Genomic DNA, 14,568 nt, shown 5'->3' on the forward strand with positions numbered 1-14,568 from the left:
TGTTGGGAAGCTTCTCCTAGCTTCATGCCCATCTTGGGTGGCCAGCTGCCCAGCTGCCCAGCTTCACACTTCCCTGTTCTCTATGTCCCCTCACTCCCTTAATCATCATGATATGGTTTCTTAGGTGATCTACTTGCAGAGTCAATGTTTACTCGCCACTTTGTTTTTTCTCTGTGAGAGTAGCACACTAGCTGCTTCTCTTCTAGCATCTTGAACTCCTCCCATCTGAAAAGATTTCAACTGCGATCACAATTAAAGAAATGCAAAAACAACAGCACTCTAACTTACAGTTTCTCACCTATAGAATTCAAAAACATCCAAATGATTAACTAAACATTTGTGTGGCAGATCTGTGGGAAAACATGAATTCCTTGTGAATTACTGGAGAAAATGAAAATGATGCAACACTTATGGAAGAAAATTTGGGGATTTTTTGGGGGGAGGGGAACAATATATTTAAAACTATAAATGCATTCATCCTAGCAATTCTATGAATGGGGATTTATCTTAGGGTACACCTGCACACTTAGGAAATAATGTATGAAGTCATTCATTACAGAATTGTTTGTAATAGCAACAACCTGAAAACCAACACATACATCCATCCATCACACAGGGACTGGTTTCATGACTATGATTCATGAATACTCTGCAGCCCTTAAAAAGAATGAGGAAGTGGCCAGGCATGGTGGCTCACGCCTGTAATCCCAGCACTTTGGGAGGCCAAGGCGGGCAGATCACAAGGTCAGGAGATCAAGACCATCCTGGCTAACACAGTGAAACCCCATCTCTACTTAAAAAATACAAAAAAATTAGCCAGGCGTGGTGGCAGGCGCCTATAGTCCCAGCTACTCAGGAGGCTGAGGCCGGAGAATGGCATGAACCCGGGAGGCAGAGCTTGCAGTGAGCCAAGATCACGCCACTGTACTCCATCCAGCCTGGGTGACAGAGCGAGACTCCATCTCAAAAAAAAAAAAAAAAAAAAAAAAAACAAAAAATACAAAAAAAAAAATGAGGAAGTTCACTATGTGCTGACATGGAAGGAAGACAGATGGTTGAATGAAAAAAGTACAGAATTAGCCATAAAGTATAAGACTTTTTGTCTAAAAAAGAAGGGCGATATAATTGCATATTTATATTTTCTTCCATTTATATTAAGAGATAGTAAAGATACACAAATTGGCTAGAATAAAGTGGTTTCTTATAAAGGGTAAGAGTAATTGAGTGGATGAAGACTAGGGTTGGGGATAGACTTCTCAGTGTATTCATTTTAATAGAAGTATTTATTCTATATATGTATTAAGTTTTATATATGTATTTATTTTATATTTTGATTTTGTTAACATATAATTCCTTCATAAAATTAAACTTGATACATTTTTGATTACTAGATATGTAGAAAGCATTATATTCAGTACCATAGTAATACTTTCAAACCAGCTACAATTAGTATTTATGAGCATCTATGTGCCAGACATTGTGTTCTGCATTGGTTGGTGGGGGTGGAGGAGGAAAGGAATTCATGGCTTACATTGGAGTGGAAGCCTCATCTTTCACTTTGCACCTCTCTCTTTCAGGCCTAGCATAAATATGACCTTAGGGGAGGCAGAACACATATGATAAAGAGATAACTATCAAGAGACATAATAGTAGCTAAATAAATACTGAAGGAAAAATTCAGGAAGAGGTAGGAAGGATATGCCTCATCATTTCCACCTGTTAAGAAAAACTTTAAACATTGTTGCCAATATTCCTTATTGCCTGTCTTTTGAACAAATGCCATTATCACTAGAGTGAAATGATATTTCATTGTAGTTCTGATTTGCATTTCTCTCATGATCAGTTATGTTGAGCACCTTTTCATATACCTGTTTGCCATTTGTATGTCTTCTCTTGAAAAATGTCTGTTCAGATCTTTTGCCCATTTTTAAATAGATTAATACATTTTTTTCCTATTGAGTTGTTTGAGTTCTTTATATATTCTGGTTATTAATCCCTTGTCAGATGAATAATTTGCAAATATTTTCTCCCATTCTGTGGCTTACCAGAGGCTTAGAGGGGTAATGGTGGTGGGGGAGAATAAAAATGGTTAATGAGTACAAAAATATAGATAGGAGTAATAAGATCTAGTATCTGATAGCACAACAGGGTAATTACAGCCAACAAAAATTTATTGTGCATTTCAAAATAACTAAAAGAGTATAATCGGAATGTCTGTAACACAAAGAAGCAATAAATGCTTGACGTGATGTGAGGTGATGGATATCTAATTTACCTTGATGTGATTATTACATATTGTATGCCTGCATCAAAATAGCTCATGTATCTTATAAGTATATACACCTATTATGTACCCATTAAATTTTTTAAAAAGAACTTTAAACAAATCAAATTTAACAGAGTTTAATTGGGCAAAGAACGATTTGAGGATCAGGCAACCCCCAGAAACAGAAGAGGTTCAAAGCAACTCAGTGCTGTCACATGGTTGGAGAGGATTTATGGGCAGAAAAGGGAAAGAGAGATACAGAAAATGGAAGTGAGGTACAGTAACAGCTAGATTGGTTACAGCTTGCCATTTGCGTTATTTGAACACAATCTGAACAGTTGGCTGTCTTTGCTTGACCAAAACTTGGTGATTGGTACAAGAGTAGATTACAGTCTATTTACACATCCAGTTAGGTTACAGTTCACTATATACAAAGAAGAAACCTTTAAGCAGAACTTAAAATATGCAAAGAGGAAGCTTTAGGCTAAACTTAATTTAACACACCCAATTATCAAAAAATGAGTAGCTTTGCAAAAGTGGATTTTCCTTGTCATCTTTGGTACTTCCCTAAAAGAAAAGAAAAGCAGTACTCACGACAAAAAAAAAAAAAAATCCTCAAGTCTTTATTTTATTCCTTTCCAATTTAAAATGTTACATCATCTGAGGAAGGTTTTTCCCTTTGACCGCTTTCACAGACATTTCTTCTGCATGGGTTGGCCAGAATCAGAAGAGTAATTGTAACTTTCTGTTCTTGTCCTACAGTTACAAAGCGGTTTCACTTTGTAAATGCTCTTTGGATGGCAGGAACCAAGCAGCCATGAAAAGAGGAGCTACACCTTTAAAGGAGCCGTTATCATCATGACTCTCAGGACTGGAACATGGAATACCTGAATGGCCCCTTTGGCACAGGTAGGCCACCCTTGAAAGGTATTCCAAGATAGGAACTCACTACCACTGTTAGATTGATGCAACTCTGTGAGAAGTTCTTATCTGGTGATGGAAAATCTCATCTCTTCAACACACTGACTACTACCAGCCTCAGAACCCTGTAAACAAGATTCATTCATCTCAAATTGGGTTAAGCAGTCACTCCAGAAGACTCACCCTGCCTTACATTAGTTTGGAATAAGGATGTGGGGATGGTGGTAGAGGAGGGGAGTGAATGATTTTTTAGTGTTATTTGGTTCTAAAGAAACTTCTATACATTTTGCGTTTAAAATAATTATGTTTTTAACAATGTTTGGATTAATTCAAAATAGGATATTATATCCTATTATATTAAATATACTATTTAATCATCTTGTTGACCAAATGCAACTTAAACATGTAAAATGGTAAATAGTATAATAATTGTCTTCTAAGCCTGCACTATAAAGTATTTCCGTGACCTCATTATTAAAGGACCAAGGTGCCCAAAGAAACAAAATTTGGTAATGATAAACAAGAGACAAACCTACTTCTTTTCCACCAGAGTTCTGGCCACATTGAAATAAGATGTTTGAATGCTTAATAAGAATTATTTTGGCCCACACAGTGGCTCATGCCTGTAATCTCAGCACTTTGGGAGGCCAAGGTGAGCAGATCACTTGAGGCCAGGAGTTCAAGACCAGCCTGGCCAACATGGCGAAACCCCATCTCTACTAAAAATACAAAAATTAGCCGGGTGTGGTGGTACACGCCTATAGTCTCAGCTACTCGGGAGACTGAGGTGGGAGAATCACTTGAACCCGGGAAGCCAAGGCTGCAGTATCGAGATCACACCACTGCACTCTAGCCTGGGCAACAGAGTAAGAGTGAGACACTTTCTCAGAAAAAAAAAAAAGAAAAAGAATTATTTTGAACAAAGTGCTGTCACCTAAGTTAGCAAAACCCCAAGCAAGGTTTTTGGCTCTGTAAGGAAAGAATTAGCCTACTCATTTGGAAATTTAGTGGCGTTTGTAATGCAGAAAGTGACAGTGAGACTGGAAAGGGATTGGCTTTGGGGCTCATTGTGCTTTATAAATAATAATGAATCTTCTCCAACATGAAGTAATGTGAATTAAAAAAAAAAAAAATCTGTCCTTAGAGTACAAAATTACCTCATAATCCAATCTGCATTTCTCCACTCCAAGCATATTTTCTGGGAGTTCTACTTAGAGAGTGAAAGCTGCTGTGTGTGTGATAATTAATTTTAACAAGCACTTGGCAAACTGAGCTGGACTATGTATAAGCCACCCTAGACCAAGCACGAATTTGAACTGCACTTTTTATGGTGTTTTTTCCACAATGACATTATTTAGGCATTTAAAGTTATCTGAACTGCAATTTTTTGTTCTTTTTTTTAAAATTTGACTTTTTAAAAAGAATTATTCCTGAATAAACAGGCAGTTTGTAAAAACTCAAGAACTGTGAGAGATAATTGGATCTTTGTGTAGCAAAACTAGAAGGGTGTTAGGTATCTGCTATTTATCAAATGGACCACTTACTTTTCTTTTCTTTTTTGCCCTGTGTTCAGAAAACAAATGTGCACATCTCCTGATTTATAATGTATAGTTCATTAATGGAGAAAGTGCTTGAGAATTAGATCCTAATGTCATTTCCCATGCAGCATCTTCATTCTTTTCTAAAGCACTATTTGGTAAAAACAAGTGATAGTCCTCAGATGTGATCAGCAATGTTTGAGCACTATTTCCCTTTTATATCCTGCACATGGAATATGGACAGGCAAACAAGTCATTTCCAAGTAAGAATAAATTTTGAGGGAGTTAATACTATAATTTCAAAGTAATAACCTCCTATTTATCCATCTAGCTTGTTGTTCTATACTAAATTAATTATTTATGTTTCTGTGTCTATAATTTATGTGAAACTTCGCACAATCTTAAATAGGACAAAATAGACATTCTGTAATTTCCCAGGCAAGCTATTTAAGGTGACTATCTCTCTACATATTTGAGATGAAAAACAATAACATGACAATCCATCCCTTCTTATGTTTTTGTAAACAGACTTACTACCTGTGACTCAGCTTTGTTCTCACAGGGTACTAATTAATCCTTCACGATAATAACTTGTCAAATTCCATTACTTCTGTAAAGGCAATACTTTATATTTGTTTGTATTCAAATTTTAAACTGATGTTAAATGCCATGGGTGCAACTGCAGGTTAAAAATATGTGTTTGAATCTCTTATTCTTTTTGCTTAGCAATGTATGAAATAACTGCTCTTTCTAGAAATCTTCATGATGAAGTGGCCTGTTGTTTTGTCACCTAAAAATGCAATAATGTTCAAGTTAAGCTTTTCTTTATTAACATCACTTGATTGTGTGCCATATTTAGAGCTTAGTGAAATTTTGCAACATTAAATCTACACATTGATTAAATACATTTTATGTATTCTTGTTTCTAATGGGAACTTTTTAAAATTAAATTACATCCAACATTTATTAAAGACCTAAAACATAGGCGATTACTGTGCTTAGAGGCAAAGGGCAGACAAAAGTGAATCAGACAAGTTCCCTGCCCTCTGGAAGCTTTCAGTCTAGTGATGAGAAAGACTTATACACACCTTATGTTGATTTAAAAAAAAAAAAAAAAAAAGCTCTTACCTGGTTGCTTGCATACAAAAGTGTTGGTTACAGATCTGCCCCAAACTAAAGGTGTCACCTTGAGCAAGTCTCTTTCCCTTTCCCTTTCAATCTCTTCATCTATAAACTAGGGGTTGGGAATACGTTTATTAACAAACACAAATTGAGCATCTACCATGTGAGAATAGTAGCTAAACTTACTGAGCAATTACCATGGGGCAGGTATCAAGATAAACCCTTTATGATGGTAACCTCATTTAATCCTCAAAGCAATTCTATTTTCAAGAGGAGGAAATTGAGGCTCAAAGATGTTAAGTAACTTCCCCAAGGATGCAAAGTGATTCAGCCACAGAATTCAAGACTAGGTTGGTTTGACTTCAAAACTTATGCCATTAAACCCTATTGTGTCACTGCAACCAACTCTAATAGCCTCTAATTATTAGTTCTATTAATAATATATTACCATTATTTGCACCCAAAATGTAAAATGTAAATACAAAGAGTTTGGTTTTTGTATTACTAGTGGAGGTTAAAGGTGCACATGGAATTATTCAAACTGGGAAAATCCAGGAAGATTTCATGAAGGAGGCAGCATATGGCTGCAGTTAATAAGGTTTGCTCACACAAAATGGAGAGGTGAGGACATTTCAGGCAGAGAGAATTATATGAGAGGTTACAGAGCAGTAAACAGTCATGCATCTGCAAGATTAAAGGGAAAGGGCAGTAAGAGAGAAGTTTGAAAGTCAAGTGGAGCCAGATTGTGGAAAAACTACAGAGTCATACTAAGGACCTTGACATATAGAAAATGGGAAGCCCCTGAAAGTTGAAGAACATGAGAGTGAAATGATTAGTAACTTTTTGGTTTAGGACTTGTTTCTTTTGTGTTTTGGTTGCTTTTTTTTTTTTTTTTTTTTTTTGTTTTCTTTGTGGTTTTTAAATTTACAACCAATAAGAATATTTAGTAAGGTTTCCAAATACATGATGAATATATAAAACTAGCCTAGCTCAAGGATAATAATTCTGGGTAGTTGGAGTGAAGTTTCAATCAGCTACGTGGCATTTGCTAGTCATTTGATATGAGCTGACAATAAAGGAGTTAACAAATAAACTGTCAGCCTACAGTCCAGGGTCTCAAATAGCATGTGACATAGTTGAGAAGCAGTTTTCCATATCATACATGAAATAACTGAAGAAACTACTCACAAAGCACTATACCAGTAAGTACAATAAAATACAACTATACATGCAAAATAATGCTGAAAGCTGCAAGTAGAGGGGTAAAGCTAGGCCAGTTGCTCAGGGAACCATTCTGAAGTGGATTTAGGAACTATGTCTAGAAGGGGAGCCATTGCTGTGACAGTGCTGAGGCTCATCTGCTACTAGTCCCCCATTACTCAAGCATATGGTAGGTCAGCAACAAAACCATCATTGTGCACTGTTCTTTCCATCTAAATTCCATCAAATTATGACCAACCTATCAAGGTACTACTTCAAATTCTCTCTTCCTCTATAAGCTAGTGGTCTTCTCTAAAATTTAAGAAGATCATGCTCATCTTCCTACTTCTTGTTCTCTTTCTTCTGTGTTTTATGAGGCTGCAATGAACTAGGAACTTCCTCTCCCCCGGAACTCTGTATTCCAGGCCTTAGATCACTCAAAACTATTGCTTATAAGTGCAGAGAATTAACAAAGAAGGAATAGAGGTTAATGTCTGGTCAAAGATGTGATTCCTTTTGTTGAAAAGTCTATTAGCTTATTATTTATAGAATTGTAAGTCCCAGGAAAAACCAAAAGGAAATATATATTGGATCCTAATGATATTCTCTTTTTTTCTTTTTTATTTTCCCCCACTCCGTTGCCCAGGCTGGAATGCAGTGGCATAATCTCAGCTCACTGCAACCTCCACCTCCCGGGTTCAAGGGATTCTCCTGCCTCAGCCTTCCAAGTAGATGGGATTACAGGCATGTGCCACCACACCTGGCTAATTTTTTTTGTATTTTTAGTAGAGATGGGGTTTCACCTTGTTAGTCAGACTGGTGTTGAACTCCTGACCTCAAATGATCCACCAGCCTCAGCCTCCCAATGTGCTGGGATTACAGGCGTGAGCCACCACACCCAGCCTGATATTCTCTTGCAAGGGCATTGTTTACATTGTGTATCATTAGAACTATAGAGTGTTGGCTTCAGACACAGAACCCCTAGAGTTTTCTAAACCATTTATATCACGCTGGCAACCAGAAGTAACTTTATATATTCAAGAATCAAGATTTCATCTAGAAGTAGCTCAGGTAGGTATTGGTTCATTCACATTCCAACCAAAAGATAATGTACCATAAAGTGCATACTGCCTAGTCCGCAATGATTAAGGCAACCACACAAAATCTCGTTATTTAAAAGAAATTAAGGCCAGGCACGGTGGCTCATGCCTGTAATCTCAGCATTTTGGGAGGCCGAGGAGGGCAAATCACCTGAGGTTGGGAGTTTGAGACCAGCCTGACCAACATGGAGAAATCCCGTCTCTACTAAAAATACAAAATTAGCCGGGCATGGTGGTGCATGCCTGTAATCCCAGCTACTCAGGAGGCTGAGGCAGGAGAATCACTTGAACCTAGGAGGCGGAGGTTGCAGTGAGCCAAGATAGTGCCATTGCACTCCAGCCTGGACAACAAGAGCGAAACTCTTGACTCAAAAAAAAGAAAAAGAAAAGAAAAAGAAATTAAATGCACTGTGGTTTATGGAGCAGTACTCCTCCCCCATGTCCTACATCAGATCTTTCACATGCTAGTCACAGTTAAATCTAATTTGCTGTAATCTGGATAAATGGGAGCTAATCAACAAGCTCTCAGCTCTAGCTCTGAATCAGCAGCACATATTGCGTTTTTGAAATACACTAATAGCGAGAATGGAGAAAAGCCTTCCCGACAACAACTGGCATTTTTGGCATAGCAGGAAGGTTATCTGGATTCTGATATAATAGTTATTGGAATCATACATAGGTATATAGTTTAAAAGGCTAATAAGTCATTTGTTATTGCTTTTATTATCTCTGCATAGTTACTAAAATTGAGATTAGAACCACTTCTTGAATGTACTGTTCTAAATCCTTAGCTTGCTTGATCACACATGACCCTCACAATGATCCTAGGAGAAATTATTCTGCATGCCATTTTGTAGCTGGGGAAACTGAGGCACAGAGAAATACAGTACTGCCCAAAATGTCATAACTAATCAAAGGCAAAGACAATACTCACATCAGCTCTGATTCCAGAGCCCACTCTCTTAACCATATGCTTTTCTGCTTCCCTAGTTGTAGAATCTTTTTGTATGACTGCATTAATTATATGTGAATAGTTCAAAAATTTCTATATAAGGTCTTTTAAGGGTGTCATTCTGGTTGAAAATGGAGGACTAGGCTTCTCGCTTGAAGATATATTTCTGTAGAAAAACCTATTTTCATTTAGATGCTACAGTTACTTGAGGTGGTTAACAAACCAGTTAACAGAGTTTGAAAGGGATAAGGGTTAAAGCCCTCCCAAGCCATCTTTCATGCTGCTAATATGAATCACATTACTAGATACTTAAATATCATTTTTTCTTTGGTTCCCAGAAGACTGCATATGTGCTAGAATATTTGTCCTCCTCTTTTACCCTTTCAGGCAATAAAGTATTTTGGACCACTGTACTATGTTATAATTATTGTTTCCCTCCTGATTTTTTTGCTCCAATCTAATGAAAGACATACAAGCTACTATACTGCTACACAATAACTAAATACCTGTTGGATTAGGTGGGGGGAGGATACACAGTCACTGGCTAGAAATCATCATGCATACAGAGCCACTTTCACCATACATTTTATTTCTCATGATCACGTAGAATTTAGGCTTTGGTGTTGATTTTTTCTCTCTCAGGAAACATAGTTGTTTTAGGGTTGATATCACAAAAAAACAGAAAAACCTATTTGAGAAAAGGAAAATTATTTGTCTGTAGGCCAAATTTTGAAGTAGGAAAACCTGATTTTGGAGTTGTATTCCCCTCCCAGGCACTTAATCCAAGTACCAGTCTTACTCTAAACTGGAGATGCTAGTATTAACAACCATAGGAGTTATCTGAGATGAGTCGTCATCAAATTGGTACCAGGTTGTTGTCCTCTGGACTCAGTGAGCTCTAGAATTGCATGAAACTGGCCTAATTTATCAAAGTATGTAGGCTTGGGTAAATAATTCAATTTCTCAGAGGTCCAGTTATCTCCTCTGTAAAACATATCTACATCCTAGGGATGACAATGTCTACATCCTAGAGATGTCAGGAGGATTAAGTGTAATTTTTTTTAATTGTATGTATTTAAAATGGGCAACGTAACGTTTCGATATACATGTGTATAGTGATTACTACAGTCAAGCAATTAACATATCCATCATTTCATAGCTACCTTTTATGTATGTGATAAGATTATCTAAAATCTATTCTCTTACCAAATTTCCAGTATACAATATTGATTTGGTTTGATCCATATCCCCACCCAAATCTCATGTTCATTTGCAATCCCCAACATTGGAGATGGAGCCTGGTTGGAGGTGATTGGATCACAAGGGTGGCTTCTAATGGTTCGGCACCATCCTTTCTTGGTACTGTATAGTGAGTAAGTTCTCATGAGATCTGGTTGTTTAAAAGTGTGTAACATCTCCCCCCTTTCCTTCTCTCTGTTCCTCCTGCTCCCACTATGTGAAGTGCCAGCTCCCTCTTTGCCTTCTGCCATGATTGTAAGTTCTCTGAGGTATCCTCAGAAGCTGATGCTGCCATGCTTCCTATATAGCCTGCAGAACCATGAGTCAATTAAACCTCTTTTCTTTGTAAATTACCCAGTCTCAAGTATTTCTTTATAGCAATGCAAGAATGGACTAATACAGAAAATTGTTACTGAGAACAAGGGCATTGCTATAAAGATACCTAAAAATGTAGAAGTGACTTTGGAACTGGCTAACAGGCAGAAGTTGAAATATTTTGGAGGGCTCAGAAGAAGACAGAAAGATGAGAGAAAGTTTGGAACTCACTAGGGACTTGTTGAGTGGTTGTAACCAAAATGCTGATAGTGATATAGACAGTGAAGTCCAGGCTGAGGAGGTCTCAGATGGAAATGAGAAACTTATTGGGAATGAGTAAAGGTCAGGTTTGCTATGCTTTAGCAAAGAGTTTAGCTGCATTGTTCCTCTGTTCTAGGGAACTGTGAAATCTTAAACTTAAGAATGATGATTTAGGGTATCTGGCAGAAGAAATTTCTAAGCAGCAAAGTGTTCAAGAAGTAACCTGGCTGCTTCTAATAGCCTATGCTCATATGCATGAGCACAGAAATGATCTGAAATTGGAACTTACATTTAAAAGGGAAGCAGAGCATAAAAGTTTGTAAATTTTGCAGCCTGGGCCATGTGGTAGTAAAGAAAAGCTCGTTCTCAGGAGAGGAAGTCAAGCAGGCTGCATAAATTTGCATAACTAAAAGGAAGGCAAGGGCTGATAACCAAAACAATGGGGAGAAAGATTCATAGGACTAATAGGCATTTTAGACTTTCATGGTGGTCCCTCTCATCACAGGCCCAGAGGCTTAGGAGGACTGAATCATTTCCTGGGCCAGGCCTAGGGCCCCTGCTCCCTCTCATAGCCTTGGGACACTGCTCCCTGAATCCCAGCTGCTCAAAGGGGCCTGGGTACTGTTACAGTAGGTAGCTACTCAGGCATGAGTGGGATAAGAGAGAAGTCCCCACCACCCACCAGGAATGTCAGGCAACCATCAGATGATGGTCAGGCAGTTGTCATACTGCCTCTCTAAAATAACAATTGGTTGCAGCCAGCACCAGGGAGAGGCAACTTCTCAATAGATAGAAACACCTGAAATTGGTAACTGACCGCTTCCAATAAGATCTCAGGAACTGGGAGAGTGGGCTTAACATGCACATTAAGAGGCAAAATGGTGAAGTATGACCTTTGGGGACATTCCACCGGAAAAGGGAAGAAAGCCTCAGGTAAGCATGTATACAACTCCAGTAAACACACTGCACATGCTCACCTTCCAAGTGCAAGCAGGGCACCATGCATGCGGCAAGCTCACCCTTAGGGAAGGACCAAGGGAAAGGGGCACAAGATGTCAGAAGTAGGCCAGCGTATAAGATCCTAGGTTCAAGGTCAAACAGGGCACTTGACTTCCACGGTGCCCACTTGGGCCTCTTCCAAATGTACTTTCTTTTCATTCCTGTTCTAAAGCTCTTTAATAAACTTTTACTCCTGCTCTGAAACTTGTCGCAGTCTCTTTTTCTGCCTTATGCCTCTTGGTCAAATTATTTCTTCTGAGGAGGTAGGAACTGAGGTTGCTGCAGACCCACATGGATTTGCAGCTGGTAACTCAGATAACTTCCACCAGTAAGAGTACAGTTCAGGCTGCTGCTTCACAGGGTGCCAGGCATAAGCCTTGGTGGCTTCCATAAGCTGTGAAGCCCACAGGCGCACATAATGCAAGAGTTGAGGCTTGAGAACCTCTGCCTAGATTTTAGAGGATGTATGAAAAAGCCTGGATGTCCAGACAGAAGCCTGTTACAGGGGTGGAACCCTCATGGAGAAAATCTACTAGGGAAGCGAGGAGAAGAAATGTGGGGTTGCAGCCCTCACAGAGAGTCCCCTGGGGCACTGCCTAGCAGAGCTATGAGAAGAGAGCCACCGTCCTCCAGACCCCAGAACGGTAGATTCACCAACAACTTGCACCCTGCAGCCTGGAAAAGCTGCAGGCACTCAATGCTAGCCCATGAGAGCAGCTGTGGGAGCTGAACCTGGAAAGCCACAGGGGTGATTCTGCCCTAGGTTTTGGGAGCCCACTCATTGCATCAGTGTTCCCTGGGTGTGAGTCAAAGGAGATTATTTCAGAGCTTTAACATTTAATGACTGCCCGGCTGGCTTTCAGACTTGCAATGGGGCCCTATAGCCTCTTTCTTTTGGCTGATTTCTCCCTTTTGGAATGGCAGTATCCTCCCAATGCCTATACCCTCATTGTATCTTTGAAGCAATTAACTTGTTTTTGATTTTACAGGTTCATAGGCAGAAGGGACTAGCTTCATCTCAGGTGAGACGTGGGACTTTGGACTTTTGAATTAATGCTGGATCGAGTTAAGACTTTGGGGAACTGTAGGTAAGGCACGACAGTATTTTGCAATATGAAAAGGACATTAGATTTGGGAGGGGCCAGAGGTGGAATAACATGGTTTGGATCTGTGTCCCCACCCAAATCTCATATTCAACTGTAATCCCCAGTGTTGGACGTTGGGCCTGGTGGGAGGTGATTGGATTATGGGGTGGCTTCTAATGGTTTAGCACAGTCCCCTCTTGGTACTATATAGTGAGTGAGTTCTGACAAGATCTGGTTGTTTAAACGTATGTAGCACCTCCCCCATTTCTCACTTCCTCCAGTTCCGGCCATGTGAAGTCTGGGGTCTCCCTATGCCTTCCATTATGATTTTAAGTTCCCTGTGGCCTGCCCAGAAGCTGATCCAGCCATGCTTCTTGTACAGCCTGCAGAACTGTGAGTCATTAAACTTCTTTTCTTTATAAATTACCCAGTTTCAGGTATTTCTTTATAGCAGTGTAAGAATAGACCAACACAATTATTAATGCTAGTCCTCATGTTGTACATTAAATCTCTAGATGTATTAGACATAACTGCAACTTTGTACCCTACCCTACAATTTTCTTTCCCCCCAAGCCTCCCAACCAAGGGTCTACTCTGTTTCTATAAATTCAATTGTTTTTTAATTCCACGTATAAGTGAAGTACAACTCAGTGTAGAAACAAATGCTAGCTACTTGTTATAAGCTGTCAGTCAAAATAAAAATACAGAGATGAATCTCTAAATTAAGTGATTTATTTGGGAATAAAGAATTGTAATTAGGGCATACATGTAGATCACATGGTCTTCGGCATATCCACACAACAAAGAAAAGGTGGGAGGTTTTGTTAAAAAAGAGAAATGTTACATAGTGCTGTTTGAGAAAACTCATTGGCACTATTAAGGATCTGAGGAGCTGCTAAGTTTCAACTGGTGAGTGATGGTGGTAGATAAAATTAGAGCTGCAGCAGGTCATTTTAGCAACTATTAGATAAAACTGGTCTCAGGTCACAACGGGCAGTTGCAGCAGCTGGACTTGGAGAGCACTACACTGCGGGAGCAGTGTCATTTGTCCTGAGTGCTTTTCTACACCCTACCCCCACTATTTTAGTTGGGTATAACAAGAATGACCCAATTTGTATGATCAACTTTCACAAAGCATAGAACAGTAGGAAAAGGGTCTGTTTCTGCAGAAGGTGTAGACGTTGAGAGCCATTTTGTGTAATTATTCCTCTCCCTTTCTTCCTCGGTGAATGATTAAAACGTTCTGTATGATTTTTAGTGATGAAAAAGATGAAATGCTACTCGTAGTAAGTGTAATCTCACACTTGCAGATCAAAAGGCACACAGTTTTAAAAACCTTTGTTTTTTTACACATCAGAGTGGTGTAAATGCTACTCATCGGTAGTAAGTGGAATCTATACACCTGCAGACCAAAAGACGCAAGGTTTCAAAAATCTTTGTGTTTTTTACACATCAAACAGAATGGTACATTTTTCAAAAGTTAAAAAAAAAACAACTCATCCACATATTGCAACTAGCAAAAATGACATTCCCCAGTGTGAAAATCATGCTTGAGAGAATTCTTACATGT

Source organism: Pongo pygmaeus, chromosome 13 (assembly GCF_028885625.2).
Source record: "Pongo pygmaeus isolate AG05252 chromosome 13, NHGRI_mPonPyg2-v2.0_pri, whole genome shotgun sequence".
NCBI classification, from domain to species: domain Eukaryota; kingdom Metazoa; phylum Chordata; class Mammalia; order Primates; family Hominidae; genus Pongo; species Pongo pygmaeus.